Here is a 20270-nt window from a genome sequence, read left to right as displayed (position 1 = left end):
AAAACTACACCTCCAGAGGTGTAGGCGCGGAGGCAGCCTCTCTAGGTTTTGGGGCGTCGGAAGCGACAGCAGAACAATTCTGGCCTGCCATCTCACCAATCTTTGAAGTTTGTGCCTACACAGCAACATGCTGAGCCCCAGCCTTCTGCAAATCCAACAAAAGCGCAAAATAAAAATTAATAAGAATAAAAAATAGACAAAGCAAAAAATAGAAAGAACATGAAGGTAAAAAAACAAATACAATAGAAAGACATCAACCGCAGTACGACGAGCGTCCACTAGTGAGCGAGCATCAACCTGGCCAAAGTTGAACTAGAAGAGCTTCATAAAATTCTTGATTGATCTCGTAACTTCTCGCGAAGACTCCCCAAGTTCTGAAGGCCCTTCAAATTCCTTCCACTCTTTCAGGCTAACGACGTGCAGTCTAGCTTGCCAAGAGTCTTGCAAAGGTTGGTGGCATAGGAGAGTGCACCAAAATCCATAGCGCCTCCAACAAACTCTAGCAGCTTAGCAAAGTTGGCCTTTAGCCAAGTAAACACGCCATAGGCGGAGGCATCAGCCGACAGAGGGGAGGTCACACCGCCAAAACTAGCTAGGGCTGACTGGTACATTTTGGCGGCCGACAGACCAGCAGCCCTTGCCTCTTCTAGCCGCTTGTTTAGTAGATCAATTTGCATGCTCAAGGCCTTGCTCGAAGACATCTCTGCATCAATCTCCTTCCGAAGACTTTCATTAACATCACTTGCCTTCTGCAAGCGGGCCAAGGCCAGCTCCTCTATGGCCTTCAAACCAGCAACTATCTTTTCTAGGGCCCCCCACTTGGATCTTTAAATCTTAAACAGTCTGACGAGCAACACGAAGATCCGCAACTTCCCTAGCAAGTTGCTTCTTTTCGTCCTCAACTTTGTCGAGCTCTTTTTGAAGGGCTTCAATGGCCTTGTCCCAATTTATAACTTCCTTAGGACACTGCGCTCCTCAAGAGCCTCCGCCATATGATGCCCCTAAAAACAACACACATCAAAACAAAAGCCAATTCAAATAGAAGATACGAGGCCTCCACACTCACCACACAATTGTGCTAAGGTTATAACGTAGCAACTTGTAGAAATCCACTTTCTTAAAATGCTGATGAGTACGATCTGGTAAGAAAGGAAAATATAAGAAGAAGAAGGCAAAACTTAGCAAACACAAAAAGAATGCAACTACAACCTCCTATTTTGGTGTAAAGAGTATGCAGGTACTCCGCCCACCCACTTAGTGTGTCAGGTAGAACCTTACACCTGCAACATAAGAGGATCCATAAGAATCAAAGAAGAAAAACTTAAATCATAAAATAGAACAAGTCAACAAAGCCTACCTCTGCCAACAGGGGGGCGTGCACCGAAGGACTAGCTCTAGTGGGTAGCGGGGCCTTCGGAGCCACGTACAAGCCCACTCGAGCAAGATCCAAGCCTAGTAGGAACATGTTTCTCCCCTGGGATAGGGGTCTCCATGGCCTTGGTCAAATTCAGCTAAAGGACAAAAGAATATATCAGAACACACAACAAAAACAAGAGAAAACAAGACAACAGCAGTTGATGATAGTTAACAACCATTATAAACCATCAATATAACATGTATCAGGGCATAAATATAATTACCAATGAATGTTTAGGGGTTTAAACTAACAAATTTTATGAGTTTTGGTGAAATCTGTATTTTCTGCAGGGTTTATCAAGAAAACCGTTCAAGGTGGACCTACATGTTAGATTTAATCACGCCTATCCATAGCGGAATGGACATCAGAAGATTCTAGAAGACTCAAGAGGACTCCACACCGAGGCAAAGAGGCCGCCTGACCCCCTAGGCCCATATGTCAGCCCCTCCTTTGAATGTCGGTTCTCCACAGCCTCCTAGGTTGCATCTATGCCGTCCTTTAAGTCAGTTTGATCCAAGGGCTCATGTTGGACGCTCCGGCCTATATATATCAGCCCCTACAACCCCTAGGCATAACCCCAGTCATCAAGTCATTTGAGAAGATAAAAACTCTAATCATCCTTAGAGCTCCACCATATTCTAGGGTATAGCTAGTTAGGCTAGGTCTAGAAGGAGGCAAGCAGGCTTCGCTTGGATTCCCGATCATGTCAAGAGCGTGGTTTGGTATAATCTTTATACCCTCTCTCTTTTGTACCTCCATTGTTTACCTATGGATACACCATATATTTTGGAACATGTGGTAGATCATGGATGTGACACTCCCAATGAGTCCTTTGTAGTCCACTCCCCGAATATAGGCACACGTAGGGGTCCAGGTTACGAAGGAAGAATAAGCTATGTTCTTAATCTTCCTTAGTAATATCCCTTATGTGTAGATATTAAGATGATCTTAGCAATGACTACTAGGTATAATTGCACTAATCAATATATGCTTTGACTTATAATTAAGAATGACTTAGGAATTATTCCTCTAATATTCTACCTGACCATGCTAGTGACATAGAAAGGAGTATTCTGAGTGATTTATCATTATCATTAGTCAATACTTGTCATATATCTTGTCGTATGACTTACCCCTATTATGAGTAGAATATTGGTTATGGTTTACTTCTCCATCAATAGTATATGTTATCAATATATGTCCATGCTAGACCTTCCCTACGGTAAAAATATAAATAACGGTACCTAGAATACTCCCGGGTGAAGTGCTACAATGGTATAATTATCTATGCGCTTGTAGATTCCTTTCATATATTCATATCTATTCTTCCTAGTCACATAAATTAATAAAGAACTACTTAGTATTATTCTAGTAGTAATGCTATGTAGTACCAACAAGCATCTTTGGCATCATCACTAGGGATGACAACCTAGTAAAGTAATGTTAGGAGATATAGGTTTATAATAGGTGGCTATTAAAACAAGTGACAAGTTAATAAATACCAACAAGCATTTCTGGCGTTGTCGCTAGGAGACTAGATTTAAAACTCCATTCTTAGTAGCAACGCTAAGAAATGTCAACAAGCAGTTCTGTCGCCGTTGCCAGGAGATGGTAGCTAGGCAAAGGAAGTATTGATAAACTTATACTTATTGATGTGATCAAAAATAACTATTAACCTCTGCTTAAACAGGCTTACCCTTGTTTTGTCTACTTATGTATCTTATGCAGGGTAATGTATGACTAGTTTTGACCTTCCGACAAACTACATTGAAGATCCTAGAAGCATTAATCAGGAGGACTAGAGCTAAACTGAAGAAAGTTCTAGCTTTAAAGTCAGGAAGATAGCCATATAAGGCGAAAGCTTAACACCTGAATTTGAAGCTATGGCTAATATGACTCTCCATGAATTCTCTGCTCTAACTATGGCCAACATCCATACTGGACCAACAGTTAATGTCGGAGATAATAGATTTGAGCTCAAGCCAGCTCTCATCAACATGGTGCAAGCAAGCCAGTTTTGTGGAAAGGCTCATGAAGATGCAAGTGCACATCTCCAACACTTCCTAGAGATCTATAGCACTTTCACCATCAAAGGAGTAACCCAAGATGCCATATTACTTAGCCTCTTCCCATTCTCACTCTTGGGGAAGGCAAATCAATGGTTCTACGTTAACAAAGATAGAAATACTACATGGGATAACTGCTCCGCTGCCTTCTTAGCCAAGTTCTTTCCCACAGGCAAGACCAATGCTCTGTGTGGGAGAATCTCAAGCTTTTAGCAACGACATGATGAATCTGTCCCTAAGGCATGGGAACGCTTTCAGGATTACATTACAGAATGTCCTCATCATGGGATGGAGAATTGGCTACTCATACAGACTTTCTACCATAGGTTGACCAACAATACCTGTGAGACTATGGCTGCTGCTACTGGAGGTGCATTCTTGTCACTCAACATACCAGCTGCAACAGCTCTTGTGAAGAAGATGGCCTCCAACCAAGGTTGGAATGAAGAGCGTCTTTAGACCCGCAAGAGAGGTGGAGGTATGCATCAACTAAAGGAGGTAGACATGTTGTCTGCTAAGATGGACCTGCTGATGAAGAAGCTTGAAGATTGAGCCAATGAGAAGCAAGAAGTCATGCACATTCATGATTCTCGCAAGACATGTGAAGTGTGTGGAAACATTGGGCATTCAGGGAGCAACTGTCCTAAAACCCATGAGGATGTGAACTTTGTCAACAACAACAACAACTACTTTTGTCCTTAGCAGAACCAAGGATGGAATCAGCAACAGAGACCAAACTATCAAGGTAACTATCAAGGTAATAATTTCAATCAACCACCCTTGAGAGAATTAATTGCTTGCCAGTCCAAACTTATGGAGGGATTATCTAGAAAGGTACCTACTAATGATAAAATTCTAGAGAACATAAATAATAGAATAGATAGCTTTGCTTCTGCCATTAATAACCAGCATAGCTTTAATAAAATGATAGAATCACAAATAGCTCAGCTGGCTGCTGCTGTTCTTCCATTCGACAAAGGTAAGATTCTAGGGCAACCGAAAGTTCTAGAAACTGCAAATCTTGTCAATATTCACAATGAAGCATACTACTATATACAACCATCGACGGGAAGGTGGATAGATTATACCTTGATAGAAAAGAAGAACGATCTAGGGAGACCTGTCATCCCTATCGCCATTGGACCTCACATTTTTCAAGAAGCTATCTATGATTTCGGAGCAAGTGTCAACATCATGCCTAAGGTAATTTATGATTAAATTAATGGAGATACTTTGTTGTACACAAATATGTGTTTGTAGCTTGTAGATCAGTCACTCTGTTACCCCAAGGAAGTTCTTGAAGATGCCATTGTTCGAGTGGGACAATCATATGTTCTCGTAGACTTTGTGGTTTTGGAAACAGGTGGAGATGTAAGGACACCCATTATTTTGGGCCGACCTTTCCTAAGCACTGCAAAATCCATCATCTACGCGAACAATGCCAAGATTTGTTTCACAATCAAGGATAGGAAGGAAAAGTTTTCTTTCAAGAACCGCATCTTGCGATCTCTTAGACATCCACAAATGTTGTACCCGCCCGAAGAGACAACAGTGACCAACAAGAAGAACAACAGGAGAAGGAAGAATAAGGTCAGACAACCTCAAGAAGAATCAGTTAACATGATCAACACACCTCAATTAGAGTACAACCACCTCCTCGCTTTACCATTCCTTGCTAAGAAGGATGATCTAGGAGTACCCACGATCGAGTATACTATTGGACAAAGAATATTCCACAAGACCTTCTATGACATTGGGTCAGGTGTCAATATAATGTCCAAGGTAACATATGAATACTTATTCGGTGATGAACCTTTGTTCCCTACATATATGCAATTGTAGATGGTAGAACCAATCAATGAGATTCTCGAAGGAAATAACAAAAGATGTTATGGTAAGAATACATGATCAGTTTGCCCCTGCTGATTTTATGGTTCTAGAAATGGGTGAAGAAGAAGATGATATGCCCATCATCCTTGGAAGACCGTTCCTCAACACTACCAAAGCAATCATCTATGTTGGATCTAGACAAGTCCACTTCCAATTCCTTGGAGAAAAGGTACGCTATTATTTCAATAGTTATACCACTTATGAACAGCCCAAGAAGACCCGCTCTAGGAGGAGACGTCGATCATCCCAAAACCAGAAGAATTAATCCCTAAATAAAAGTTCAGAGGAAGATGAGGAACCTGAAGAAGTTGTAAAAGATGAACCTACTCCACTTAAGTCAAGTCCATAGACCAAGCAGGTATGGAAGAGAAAGTGACATCACCATTAGAGACACCATCACAAGATGTGTAGCCATCTGGGTCTTCATCGTTGAGACCGGATGATGCACCCAAAAAGTAAAGGACTTTTCTCTAGCCAAGTCCTATCCGGAGGACTCAAAAATCTGAACCCTTGCTATGAGGTAACATCGGTAGTTATCCATATTTACTTTTTAGCATTGCATTTAGAAAAGGAAGATAAAAAAGTTTCATGACTGCATTACATCATTGCATCATAAAGCCTAAGCCCCATGTGAAAAATTCTCTTGGTGTGTAAAAGCCCAAGGGAATATTCACTGTGGTGCCATAAAAAATATAAATATATATCATGCATGCATATTTTCTATCTACATTATATCAATAAGAAAATCCAACAATATTAAATAGACATCCTGCTAGAACTTTGCTAATTAGGAAATCCATCTAAACCCCCAAGGACAACAAATCTCTGAATGGCTGACCGCTAACCCCTTATCCTAATCTGTGCCATGAGTTTTGATGTTCTTATTGGAGTATTTTGTAGGATGATCAAGAGTAAAGCCATCCATCCGAAGTATATTTTTCTGAACTACTGCTACACCTGCTGCATAAGGAACCCTACTTTCGGACGAATGGGAAAGACTTCTGTTGGCAGACTCACTCTAAGCAAGACCACAAAAACATCCAGCTTGGGGGAGGAACATTCTCCATGTATCTAGCTAAGTATTTCTTTCCCTTTTGGTTTTACTATTTTTAAGTTTGCTTCATATTTCCTAAAGAAATAAAAAATGCATAACAAACTAAAAGCAAAATAAAAATTTATATTTGTATTTGTCTTATATATAATAGTAAGGTGTGATCTTAAAAATGAAAAACAAAATAAATAGTGTGTGTCTAGTTTTCTGTTTTTAGGAGCTAAATAAAAGGACTCTGAGAATAATCTCTTGCAATGAAAATGATGAATAGTTGCTCTACCATAATTCCTTTCAAGTACTTAGTTTTCAGCCTTGAATTCTCCTGAGTTTTGGATACGACTGTTTTAATATAAGAATTTACTCTAAACTTGAAACTTGTGGGTAGCATATGCTTGATCTAAGTCTAGGTAATTGACGGATATGATATGAGAAGGTCTGAGCTATTGTTTATCTTGTTCCAAGTAACACTAAAGTTCTGGAGGTTTATCTTTTGAAAAACATAAAAATGTTACATGATGAGCTCCTGTATGACAAAGCTTGAATTCCTACCAGAGCCATATATGATATTTAGATTGGGAAAACTTCCACTTATATGCTGCTTGTTTTGCATTGAGTTTAGTCAAGCTTTATTGACCCTTATGAGAGGTTTGTCATGCTCTTAAAATTAGGATCACGTACACTCCACCCAAATATGCACTACTCCTACACTAGGGGTAGGCGTAACATGTCGTTCCATCTAGATACACCCAAAAATGGTTGAACAAAGAACTTGAGACATAGTGCTTAACTTGACCATTCTGTCTTTCAATTGCTCAAGACCCAAGTGAAGGCTGAGAAGCCCCATGGTTGAAGGTAATTTGGGTAAGTTTGAAAGTCAGATCGGTTCATTCTAATCCGAAGGAGAATTCTTGTTTGAATGCATGTGTACTTTTGAGGAGTGAACGCATCGACGCAACTCCTGATCCATTTACTAAGTTTAGCTTTGCTAAGGGACTAGCAAATGTTAAGCTTCAGGGAGTTTGTTGATGGATGTTAACAACCATTATAAACTGTTAATATAAACATGTATAAGGGCATAAATATAATCACCAACGAAGGTTTAGGGGTTTAAACTAATAAATTCCATGAGTTTTGGTGAATCTATATTTTCTGCAGGGTTTATCCAGAAAACTGTCAAGGTGGACCTACATGTTAGATTTAATCATGCTTATCCACAGCGAAATGGACACCAAAAGACTATAGAAGACTCGAGAGGACTCCGCGTGAAGGCAGAGAGGCAGAGGCTGCCAGGTGGGGCTGGCTAGCTGATGAGGACATCACTACTTCGTCGCATACAAGCCAAGGAGAGGAGGAGGTCCAGCATGGGCATCCAAATCATCTTTCTCATGGTGGAGGCCCAGTCCAACTAAAGTTGGAGCCCATCTCGGGTTTTAGGACTAGTCTGTCATAAAACTAGTCACACGGGTGTGTCCGGGCTCTATTTTCGACGATCCACATATGGATGGAAAGCTAATTAGATAAGGAAGCCAATGCAAGTGGTCTCATGTCAAAATCCCTTCAGAATCAACGGGAATCATCGAAATAAGTCAGTGTCTAGAATCTATCAGGGTGCTACGATACCGTCTTTTGGTCCGTTGGACCGTGTATCGTGTTTGGGCCCATTAGGGGGCACGTCTAGGGGGGTCACGCCCAAAACTCTATAATTAGCAGCCGTCGCTCTCTTTACTGTTTGGGTTTTGTTTAGTTCTTGATTTCCTTGTGAAACAGATGTTGTTTTGCTGCAACTGTGCCGCCAAGGTCACTTGCTGTGAACCACGGCCCTAGTTCTTGATCTTGTTCGCCTATGGCAATTAGTCCTTTCGAATAAAGACTTGAACTCCTTCTTGTTTCCTTAAGCCTCATATTTATTTGCAATTTCAAATTGCGTTCATCCCGTTCTTACTTGTGTTTTCGATACACTTGCGGGAAAAGCCTTCTCGGCGAGGTCAATCGCGTTCGCGTGGTTGATAACCAATAGAGCAGTGGTGTAACGATTGCGGGGGTCCGAATCAGTCTTGGTTTGAAGCCTAGATCATGAACGTCAAGTCTCCACCAATCGACACTATCATACCTTTCAGAAGATCGGGCCTTGTCTACATCACTAGCCCCACCTACAGGCCGCTCGACCCCCTAGACCCACATGTCAGCCCCTCCTTTGAATGTCGGTTCTCCACCGCCTCCTAGGTTGCATCTATGCCGTATTTTAAGTCAGTTTGATCCAAGGACTAACGTTGGACGCTCCGGCCTATATATATCAGCCCCTGCCACCCCACAGGCATAACCCCAGTCATCAAGTCATTTGAGAAGACAGAAACCCTAATCATCCTCAGAGCTCCACCATATTCTAGGGCATAGCTAGTTAGGCTAGGTCTTGAGGGAGGCAAGTATGCTTCGCTTGGATTCCTGATCGTGTCAATAGCGTGGTTTGGTATAATCTTTCTACCCTCTCTCTTTTGTACCTCCATTATTGTTATATGATAGATACAGTTGTTATGACAATATTAGTATGCACTTTATTCATGTTCTTCATTATAATGTTCATCATCTACTTTGATTATATGCTAAGTATAGTTGGATTATCATCATGTTCATGCATAAGTTCATATAGCGCTCACTCTAAGGTACCATCGGTGAGTGGTCGACATTATGTAAGCGTGGTGCTTATACGTTGTTTACCTGTAGATACACCCTATATTCTGGGTCATGTGGTAGATCACGGATGTGACACTCCCGTTGAGTCCTTTGTAGTCCACTCCCCGAATATAGGCACACATAGGGTCCAGTTACGAAGGAAGAACAAGCTCTATTCTTAATCTTCCTTAGTAATATCCCTTATGTCTAGATATTAAGATGATCTTAGCAATGACTACTAGGTATAATTGCACTAATCAATGTATGCTTTGACTTATAATTAAGAATGACTTAGGAATTATTCCTCTAATATTCTACCTGACCATGCTAATGTCATAGAAAGGAGTATTCTGAGTGATTTATCATTATCATTAGTCAATACTTATCATATATCTTATCCTATGACTTACCCCTGTTATGAGTAGAATATTGGGTATGATTTACTTCTCCATCAATAGTATAAGTTATCAATACATGTCCATGCTAGACCTTCCATGTGATAAAAATATAAATAACGATACCTGGAATACTCTCGGGTGAAGTGCTACAATGGTATAATTATCTGTGCACTAGCAAATTCCTTTCATATATTCATATCTATTCTTCCTAGTCACATAAATTAATAAAGAACTGCTTAGTATTATTCTAGTAGTAATGCTATGTAGTACCAACAAGCATCTCTGGCATCATCACTAGGGATGACAACCAAGTAAAGTAATGCTAGGAGATATAGGTTTATAATAGGTGGCTATTAAAACAAGTGACAAGTTAATAAATACCAACAAGCAATTCTAGCGTTGTCGCTGGGGACTAGATTTAAAACTCCGTTCTTAGTAGCAATGCTAAGAAATGTCAGCAAGCGCCAAAAATAAACATACTCAAATATAGAGTATCAGTAGAGGCATCTGGACCCCTGTTATCTCTGGCAGGAGGTGTAATTGTCGGAGCCTCCGGACCCTAGGGCAGTGCCGATGGCGGCCGCTCCTCAGACTCTGCCTCTGACTCTTCCAAGTGTTAGGCCTTCGTAGAGTGGCCAACCTTGCCAGAGGCAACCTCTTCACTAGCAGATGCGGAGGCAGAGTCTACCTTAGTAACGTTATCCCCAGACTCAGACAAGTCATCACTGAGAATACAAGGCACCGGCGCGACGCCAGAAGCAACAGCGCTAGAAGTGATGACTGTCACAGGGATAGATGAAGCCATCAGGTCTTTGTCTGGACAAACAACCGAGGCCTCCGATCGGCCAGCCTCCGTGCTCGGTCGGGCAGCATTCGACCCATCATGAGTGTGTGGCAGAACCTCCGAAGGAATCGGGCCCACATGCACCTACCGTTGTCTTAACAGACCTAGGATAGCATACACAAGTTCCCAACAACTCAACAGGTCTGTCGGGTGTCCTCGGGAAACCCGAATCATCCACGTTTCTCTTTTTAAACAGGATCCCAATCACAGTCATTGCAGATTACAACAGTTTATTCAAATATATACCAGAGTAAAAGATAGCGGAAGTCTTAAGATAACATTATTACAAACCAGTTGTTTTCAAAGTTACAATACCATAAGTGTCATACAACCATAGTAGCGGGATAATATTACATTAACTTTATTTATCAAACAAACTAGTGCCTTGTCCAAAGGCCATTCATCACTCCTCATCGTCATTGACTTCAAACACAGACATGCAGCAGGGACCAAAACAAGCCTACGCATGCGACTCACCTGCAACAAGGGTTAACAAACCCTGAGTACAAAGGTACTCAACAAGACTAACCCGACGTAACGGGATGTAAGACTTTAGAGATGTAGGGATTTGGGGCAAGGTAAGGATGTAGCAAGATTCAAAAGTTCTTTGCCAAAAGCTTACTATCCTTCATTCTATTTTCAAGTTTACCACTAAGTTCTTTTAGTTCATTATCTCAACTAAATATACATTTCCCATATTCCATTCCTTCTCATTCCATTCTTTTTCTCATATTTTAGTAATTCACCAGTACTACATTGCTTCTGTAATGAATCGAGTCTCCATATCCGCGGAGCATCGGCAATTCGAATTGATTCAAGTCCCAGCTGGGGATTCCTTATCACACGACATATGTAGAACTTAATCTTGCATATATCAACCTCGCTACCGGATCCTCCTATGCTAAGCCGTCTCCACGCCACCCGAGAGCACAGCACACCTCAAATCCGGCCACATTCCAGCCACGAGGGTACACGCTACTCCCGCCATCTCTCCACTCCCAGTGCGCGGGCATTCGTCTTAGCATCGGATTAGCCGAAGTAGGCTTACCGGAGTATGTGACCAGTACTACAAAGTGTCTCGTTCAGAAGATTCACAATGAGTGGCCTTTAAGCGACATAGTCGGCAACGTTACCCAACATTCAAGATAAGTCACCCGACCAGTCTCTAGTTCATTCTATATTCTTTCTTTCTTTCTTTGGCCAGTATGCCATCTTTGATTGTATCAAAACTTTTACTTTGAAAGCCTACCATAAAGCATACTAAGCAATTCTACGCCTTTGTAAACAAAATTATCTTCAAGGATGGTAAACAAGTAACAAGGTAGGCAATGCATCAAGTAGGTACATTTGAATTAATCAACTTAATGCAGTAAGTAACTTATGTGATAAACTTTTCAAAGTAAACAAGGTAATGGCTTAATGCATAAACCGGGGCTTGCCTTCGTTGACGATTTCCGGTTCCGGATTAGTACCACAATTATCAAATCCCGTGACAACCGGAGATTCTTCCAGAACTTGCTCAACTAGAATCGTTTCGTTCTCGGGTTCTACACGAAATAATAACATATGCTTTAACATGATGATAATGTAAACATGATGCTTTCACGGCACATGAAATGAAAAACACCCGCAACCGATTTGATTTCGCGGTATAGTTGCAAGCCAACAAAACCAACCTGTAACCCTATCATTAAGAACCACACATGTGACTTGGCCTAATGGATCTTGGAACCCTACTAGTCACAAAACATGACCAAAACAAGATCCAACACTAATCAAACACTTAGGGTTTGCTTTTATCTATTTTTGAATTAATTTGGAATTAAGCCCAAAAATAAACTTGTTCCAAATGACCTGAAAATTTTATGTAAGCTTCCTTATGACAAATTAGTGTATCAAAACAAATTTCATAATTTTTGGAATTATACAATGATCTACAAAAATCATGGAAATTGCATTTTTCAATTAATGGACTGAATATTTGAACATTAAAAATTTATTCAAATTTCAAGTTTCAAATTTTTAAATCATACTAGAACATGTACAGAAGCTACACAAAATTTTTCAGAATTTTTGGAGCTATGATTATTTTTCTACAAATTTCCAAAGATTCGGCACTATTCAAAAATCAGAAAATAACCAAAGCTCACTGTTCTTCTTCCTCAGCTTCACTGACAGCCTGGGCCCGCTGTCAGCGACACAACGAAATCACGGCGGCGCTGCCCTCACCGGCCGGCCGCAAAATGCGCCGTCGGTGATGTTCCGGCGAAACCGATAGCACCAAAGTGATCTACTCTATCCTACGAACTCATTCCCAACCACAGAACGGCAGCAGGCGCACCGGAGGGAGGTCCACGTCGGCCATGGCGGCTTGGACACGACGGCGATCGACGTAGCTATAGCTACGGTGCAGTAGAGTCTAAATAAGAGCAAGCATCGCGTTCAGTGTCTCACCACGATCACGTCTGTGAGCTTGGTGAAGGCGGAGATGCACCGAATCGTCGGGACCACGTGAGACCGAAGATGGCAGAGCTCCGGCCGGACTCGGGGAAGACGACGTCGTGCGGCGGCACTGGACTTCCAGGAGCGACATGATCAGGCTTGGGGTGAGCAGGAAGACGAGGCGGAGCTACTGGCGGACGCTACTGACTCAGGACGCTACGACGGCGACGAATTACGCGAGTGCGGGCAAGACACCGGCGGCGAGCAGTCGACGGAAAACTCCGAATTAACGACGGCGTGCTCCTATTTATAGCAAGAAGGAGGGCGTGTGGTGTTGACAACACACGGGCGAACTTGCCACGGAGGTTTGGGCGTGTCACAGCGCGTGAAAGCGGTGAAAACCGATCGGCGGTGAACTCCGCGTGGCGCCGGCGGCAAGCAGTGAGGTGTAGGTCGATTTTTTTGAAAAATTTACAAAACTGCCATTGCGTCCATTTCTCAAATTACTCTCAAATTTTCTAAACAAGTTGAAAATCTCCAAAAATGAAAGTTGTTCAATTTTTCCAACTCTACAACTTTGCTTCTATGAACATTTTCAAATTCTGCCTCCATTTTGAAATTTGAATTTGGGGTGCATTTGAGTATTTGAATCATTTCAAAATTACTCCAAATTTTATATGTAAACTTGAAAAACTTTGAATACCAAAGTTGATCCTCATAAAATAATCTCCAACTTTGCTTTTTGCCTCAACCCCAAATTCCTCATGGATTTTGAATTAGTTAAAAGGGGCAAAAAGGACTTTTATGATTTGAATGTGAATTCAAATTTGATTTGTCTTCCTTTTACTTAAATTTTGATTTTTGACCAGTAACATGGCCCATTAGGGTTATTTGAGTCAAATGACACATGACCTCACATGATCACATGAATTTTGACCCTTGTGGTCATGATCTTTATCTAGGGTTTTTAAACACATCACATGAAATAACAACATTATGAAATAAACCTCATTTAGTGAATGCATTCAAAACTTTATACTATATGAATGCTTTACAATGCACATGATGACATGTCAAATTTTAGTATTAGGTCAAAACACCAGAGGTGTTACAACCCTTCCCCCTTAAAGAAATCTCGTCCCGAGATTTAAAACTTAAGGCTAAGTAATGGAAAAGGAAATGTGTCAAGCTAACACATTTACGTACATTATTCTTTATTGAAAGCTTTTAAAAGGTTGCATGCTACAAAGGGTTCTTATTTAAATTACATGTCTTGTATCCCACAAGACAACCCTGGTTTTCTAGGAAAGCAGCAAAGGAACTACTTCTACTCCATGCTCTCAGTCTTCGGCATCCGTGCCTGTATCGGACGAAACCTCATCTTCCTCTGAGAAGTACACTAACTCCTCAGGGTCCTCCTCTTCTTCATTATCGACTTCTCCTAGAGCTACAATCATTTCTTCATCGGTAACTTCACCATCCCCATGAGGAGGATGAAGTTGAGCATATAGCATATGGACATTCTCATGTAGAATGGCATTGTCCATCTCCAGGTCCTCTACGTAGAACTCCAACTCATTGACGCGTTCATTGGCCGCATCTTCTCGTGTCCAGGCTTCATTCCGCAGCTCCATGGTCATGGTGATACCCCTTTGCATTTCCGCCATCTCTTCTTGGTCTTTGGCATGAGCTCGACGAAGAGTGTTGAGCTCCTTGTTAAGGTTCTCGACATTGGCGGGGTTGCTCGAAGATCCTTCCTCTCCTAGGTTCTTGGAACTTCCTTCACCAAGCTCGTGATTTCTTGGTACCAATTGGTGACGAGGGACTCCATGAGGTCCGGTGGACTTGCGTGCGGTTTTCTTGGTCTTTGCCATAGCCTGAAGAATTTAGGGTAGTACTATAAGAATAGCTTGAGGATAACGGAGGTTAGCAAGAATGGGATTGACATTACTTACCCAACCACTATTAAGGGGAATTATTATGCAATGTGCTCAAGCATGATGCATGAATCGATCTTACGAATCTACGTACAAAAGATTAGTATAATCATAAGTACTAGATTTTCATATTACATAGGACAAACCTAATCATATTAACCGCCACAAACTTTTCAAATAAGTCAGGATTGAGTCTAGATCAAAGGTAAGAAGAAAGAAATTGAACTTTCAAAATATCATGTTTACTTTCCTTGATCCAAATCATTTTGAAGGTTTTCCAAAGTAACCTACAATGATCTTAGATGGGAACTGCTCTGATACCAGCTGTGGCAGAACCTCCTAAGGAATCGGGCCCACATGCACCTACCGTTGTCTTAACAGACCTAGGATAGCATACACGAGTTCCCAACAACTCAACAGGTCTGTCGGGTGTCCTCGGGAAACCCGAATCATCCACGTTTCTCTTTTTAAACAGGATCCCAATCACAGTCATTACAGATTACAACAGTTTATTCAAATATATACCAGAGTAAAAGATAGCGGAAGTCTTAAGATAACATTATTACAAACCAGTTGTTTTCAAAGTTACAATACCATAAGTGTCATACAACCATAGTAGCGGGATAATATTACATTAACTTTATTTATCAAACAAACTAGTGCCTTGTCCAAAGGCCATTCATCACTCCTCATCGTCATTGACTTCAAACACAGACATGCAGCAGGGACCAAAACAAGCCTGTGCATGCGACTCACCTGCAACAAGGGTTAACAAACCCTGAGTACAAAGGTACTCAACAAGACTAACCCGACGTAACGGGGTGTAAGACTTTAGAGATGCAGGGATTTGGGGCAAGGTAAGGATGTAGCAAGATTCAAAAGTTCTTTGCCAAAAGCTTACTATCCTTCATTCTATTTTCAAGTTTACCACTAAGTTCTTTTAGTTCATTATCTCAACTAAATATACATTTCCCATATTCCATTCCTTCTCATTCCATTCTTTTTCTCATATTTTAGTAATTCACCAGTACTACATTGCTTCTGTAATGAATCGAGTCTCCATATCCGCGGAGCATCGGCAATTCGAATTGATTCAAGTCCTAGCTGGGGATTCCTTATCACACGACATATGTAGAACTTAATCTTGCATATATCAACCTCGCTACCGGATCCTCCTATGCTAAGCCATCTCCACGCCACCCGAGAGCACAGCACACCTCAAATCCGGCCACATTCCAGCCACGAGGGTACACGCTACTCCCGCCATCTCTCCACTCCTAGTGCGTGGGCATTCGTCTTAGCATCGGATTAGCCGAAGTAGGCTTACCGGAGTATGTGACCAGTACTACAAAGTGTCTCGTTCAGAAGATTCACAATGAGTGGCCTTTAAGCGACATAGTCGGCAACGTTACCCAACATTCAAGATAAGTCACCCGACCAGTCTCTAGTTCATTCTATATTCTTTCTTTCTTTCTTTGGCCAGTATGCCATCTTTGATTGTATCAAAACTTTTACTTTGAAAGCCTACCATAAAGCATACTAAGCAATTCTACGCCTTTGTAAACAAAATTATCTTCAAGGATGGTAAACAAGTAACAAGGTAGGCAATGCATCAAGTAGGTACATTTGAATTAATCAACTTAATGCAGTAAGTAACTTATGTGATAAACTTTTCAAAGTAAACAAGGTAATGGCTTAATGCATAAACCGGGGCTTGCCTTCGTTGACGATTTCCGGTTCTGGATTAGTACCACAATTATCAAATCCCGTGACAACCGGGGATTCTTCCAGAACTTGCTCAACTAGAATCGTTTCGTTCTCGGGTTCTACACGAAATAATAACATATGCTTTAACATGATGATAATGTAAACATGATGCTTTCACGGCACATGAAATGTAAAAACACCCGCAACCGATTTGATTTCGCGGTACAGTTGCAAGCCAACAAAACCAACCTGTAACCCTATCATTAAGAACCACACATGTGACTTGGCCTAATGGATCTTGGAACCCTACTAGTCACAAAACATGACCAAAACAAGATCCAACACTAATCAAACACTTAGGGTTTGCTTTTATCTATTTTTGAATTAATTTGGAATTAAGCCCAAAAATAAACTTGTTCCAAATGACCTGAAAATTTTATGTAAGCTTCCTTATGACAAATTAGTGTATCAAAACAAATTTCATAATTTTTGGAATTATACAATGATCTACAAAAATCATGGAAATTGCATTTTTCAATTAATGGACTGAATATTTGAACATTAAAAATTTATTCAAATTTCAAGTTTCAAATTTTTAAATCATACTAGAACATGTACAGAAGCTACACAAAATTTTTCAGAATTTTTGGAGCTATGATTATTTTTCTACAAATTTCCAAAGATTCGGCACTATTCAAAAATCAGAAAATAACCAAAGCTCACTGTTCTTCTTCCTCAGCTTCACTGACAGCCTGGGCCCGCTGTCAGCGACACAACGAAATCACGGTGGTGCTGCCCTCACCGGCCGGCCACAAAATGCGCCGTCGGTGATGTTCCGGCGAAACCGATAGCACCAAAGTGATCTACTCTATCCTACGAACTCATTCCCAACCACAGAACGGCAGCAGGCGCACCGGAGGGAGGTCCACGTCGGCCATGGCGGCTTGGACACGACGGCGATCGACGTAGCTATAGCTACGGTGCAGTAGAGTCTAAATAAGAGCAAGCATCGCGTTCAGTGTCTCACCACGATCACGTCTGTGGGCTTGGTGAAGGCGGAGATGCACCGAATCGTCGGGACCACGTGAGACCGAAGATGGCGGAGCTCCGGCCGGACTCGGGGAAGACGACGTCGTGCGGCGGCACTGGACTTCCAGGAGCGACACGATCAGGCTTGGGGTGAGCAGGAAGACGAGGCGGAGCTACTGGCGGACGCTACTGACTCAGGACGCTACGACGGCGACGAATTACGCGAGTGCGGGCAGGACACCGGCGGCGAGCAATCGACGGAAAACTCCGAATTAACGACGGCGTGCTCCTATTTATAGCAAGAAGGAGGGCGTGTGGTGTTGACAACACACGGGCGAACTTGCCACGGAGGTTTGGGCGTGTCACAGCGCGTGAAAGCGGTGAAAACCGATCGGCGGTGAACTCCGCGTGGCGCCGGCGGCAAGCAGTGAGGTGTAGGTCGATTTTTTTGAAAAATTTACAAAACTGCCATTGCGTCCATTTCTCAAATTACTCTCAAATTTTCTAAACAAGTTGAAAATCTCCAAAAATGAAAGTTGTTCAATTTTTCCAACTCTACAACTTTGCTTCTATGAACATTTTCAAATTCTGCCTCCATTTTGAAATTTGAATTTGGGGTGCATTTGAGTATTTGAATCATTTCAAAATTACTCCAAATTTTATATGTAAACTTGAAAAACTTTGAATACCAAAGTTGATCCTCATAAAATAATCTCCAACTTTGCTTTTTGCCTCAACCCCAAATTCCTCATGGATTTTGAATTAGTTAAAAGGGGCAAAAAGGACTTTTATGATTTGAATGTGAATTCAAATTTGATTTGTCTTCCTTTTACTTAAATTTTGATTTTTGACCAGTAACATGGCCCATTGGGGTTATTTGAGTCAAATGACACATGACCTCACATGATCACATGAATTTTGACCCTTGTGGTCATGATCTTTATCTAGGGTTTTTAAACACATCACATGAAATAACAACATTATGAAATAAACCTCATTTAGTGAATGCATTCAAAACTTTATACTATATGAATGCTTTACAATGCACATGATGACATGTCAAATTTTAGTATTAGGTCAAAACACCAGAGGTGTTACAGAGTGCTCTCATCCATCTCCTCAGTAGTGGCATCCTTGGAAATCTTCGCTGACTTTCTCTTCTTTGAAACAGTCTTCGGAGCACTGCCTCTTTCCTCTTCCTTGATTCAGCCCTAGCCATAGCGATAGGGAGGCCAACAGACTTAATGGCCTTCGCCGCCTTGTCCTCAATCGACCTTAAAACTTTCTCGGGAATCTTGTGTTCCCCATACTTCACTTTCATTTCTTCAAAAACCCGGTTCAACCAGGGCATGGTCCCTCCGATGGCACGGCGGGATAGATACTCCCTCTCGGAGATCTCACCAATAATCATTGAGGTGGAGGTTTCAACCTCACTAACGAACTCTTCGCCCGTTTCATCTGCAGCACAATTGATATAGAAACAAGGACAAAACTCTCCATCTTCGCTACCAAACACAAGAAGCTTCATCTTCACCAACGTCATCTTGGGCCTAGACTTACCCAAAGGCCAAAAATTGGCAGCAACCATTTCCTCTACAAGGTTGCGAGCTCTGAAAATGCAGCAAGCCTTCGAAAAGGCGACATCGCACGCCGCACGATCCTCATCGATCTCCACCGGTGGCCTCACATGAGTCGCAGGCCTCATATCACCCATGGTAGAAGTGAAAAGGATATTTCTTGACCTTAGGCTCTGAGTTAGGCTTCACACCAGGGGTCTTCACATAGAACCAATAGCGAGCACAATCCTTCTCCCACTTGTTCTTTTGGGCGAAGGATATCTCCAAGCCACCATCCTTCTGCCCCCTCTTCGCCATAAAGGTGCAGCTGGCAAACTGATATTCAACCTCCACCCCTCTGACCTGCGCCTTCTTCGGTTGGCATTGGAGCTCATAATAATCGCAAAACATGTCTAGATCGAGGGCAGCGCCATAGGTCTCACAGGCATAGCAAAACTTGCTCAGTGTAAGAATTCCATTCGGTGTGAGATGATGAAGTTGTACCTTAAACATCTCAAGGACCTGGCGAAGGAAATAGACGGGGGGACACAAAAGCCATAGGAAAAGAAATCCTTGAACACAACAGCTTCATCAACCTCCGACTGGGGAACGGTCTCGCCATGCTGAGGAAAACCTTTCCCCACCAGAAAGCAACCCTCGTTCTCTAGTTCCTTGATCGCGTCCTCCTTCATGAGCGAAGGCCCAAAATCCCAAGACTTGGCCATCGACTTCGTCTCCTTCTTTCTCGGGGAAGCAGGAACAAGGTCTCCGACAAAAGCTTCAATATTCTCCAAGTTCTCCTGAGCCTCCGCAGATGCCGACATACACTCTTCGTACCTCTTCCACCAACCCTCAGCTCTCACACCAAGCAAGCAGGAGTAAGGACCGCTAAAAGAGGGCTAGCGGAGATCAGAGCTTGTAGGTGAAGCCACCTAAAGCAAAGCAAGCAATAGGCGGCGACGGGAGAAACCCAAGAACAAAAACGCAAAGCGAGACAGCAAGCTAAGCAAAGAAGAGTGCTTGAAAACCAAATAAGGTTATGTGGGATGGGAGTGAGGGGGGCCTCCCACCAACCCGCCCTTTATATAGGCCACGGAAGGACGCCTCGACTTCCAAACGCCAACGGTCGTGACTGTTCACGACCGCGTCGGGTCCGGAGCCACCGCAACGAATCAAACGTTGACACATCACACCACCACCCGATACGGGTGACCCAGGGTGGAAACAGGGGAAGCCTCCGCCACTCGATATCAGCATCAGGTT

General features: G+C 42.2%; 1 non-coding gene across 1 annotated transcript; it reads right to left on the bottom strand.

The window, feature by feature from the left end:
• Positions 1-3664: 3664 nt before the first annotated feature.
• LOC136455642 (small nucleolar RNA R71) lies at positions 3665-3773 on the bottom strand. The gene has a single exon (XR_010759126.1). It is a non-coding gene; the product is annotated as a small nucleolar RNA R71 (small nucleolar RNA).
• Between the last annotated feature and the right edge of the window lie 16497 nt (positions 3774-20270).

Source organism: Miscanthus floridulus, chromosome 5, assembly GCF_019320115.1.
Source record: "Miscanthus floridulus cultivar M001 chromosome 5, ASM1932011v1, whole genome shotgun sequence".
In the NCBI taxonomy this organism is placed as follows: Eukaryota; Viridiplantae; Streptophyta; class Magnoliopsida; order Poales; family Poaceae; genus Miscanthus; species Miscanthus floridulus.
Note: the sequence above shows the minus strand (reverse complement) of the source record. Positions and strands in the feature narration are given on the sequence as shown.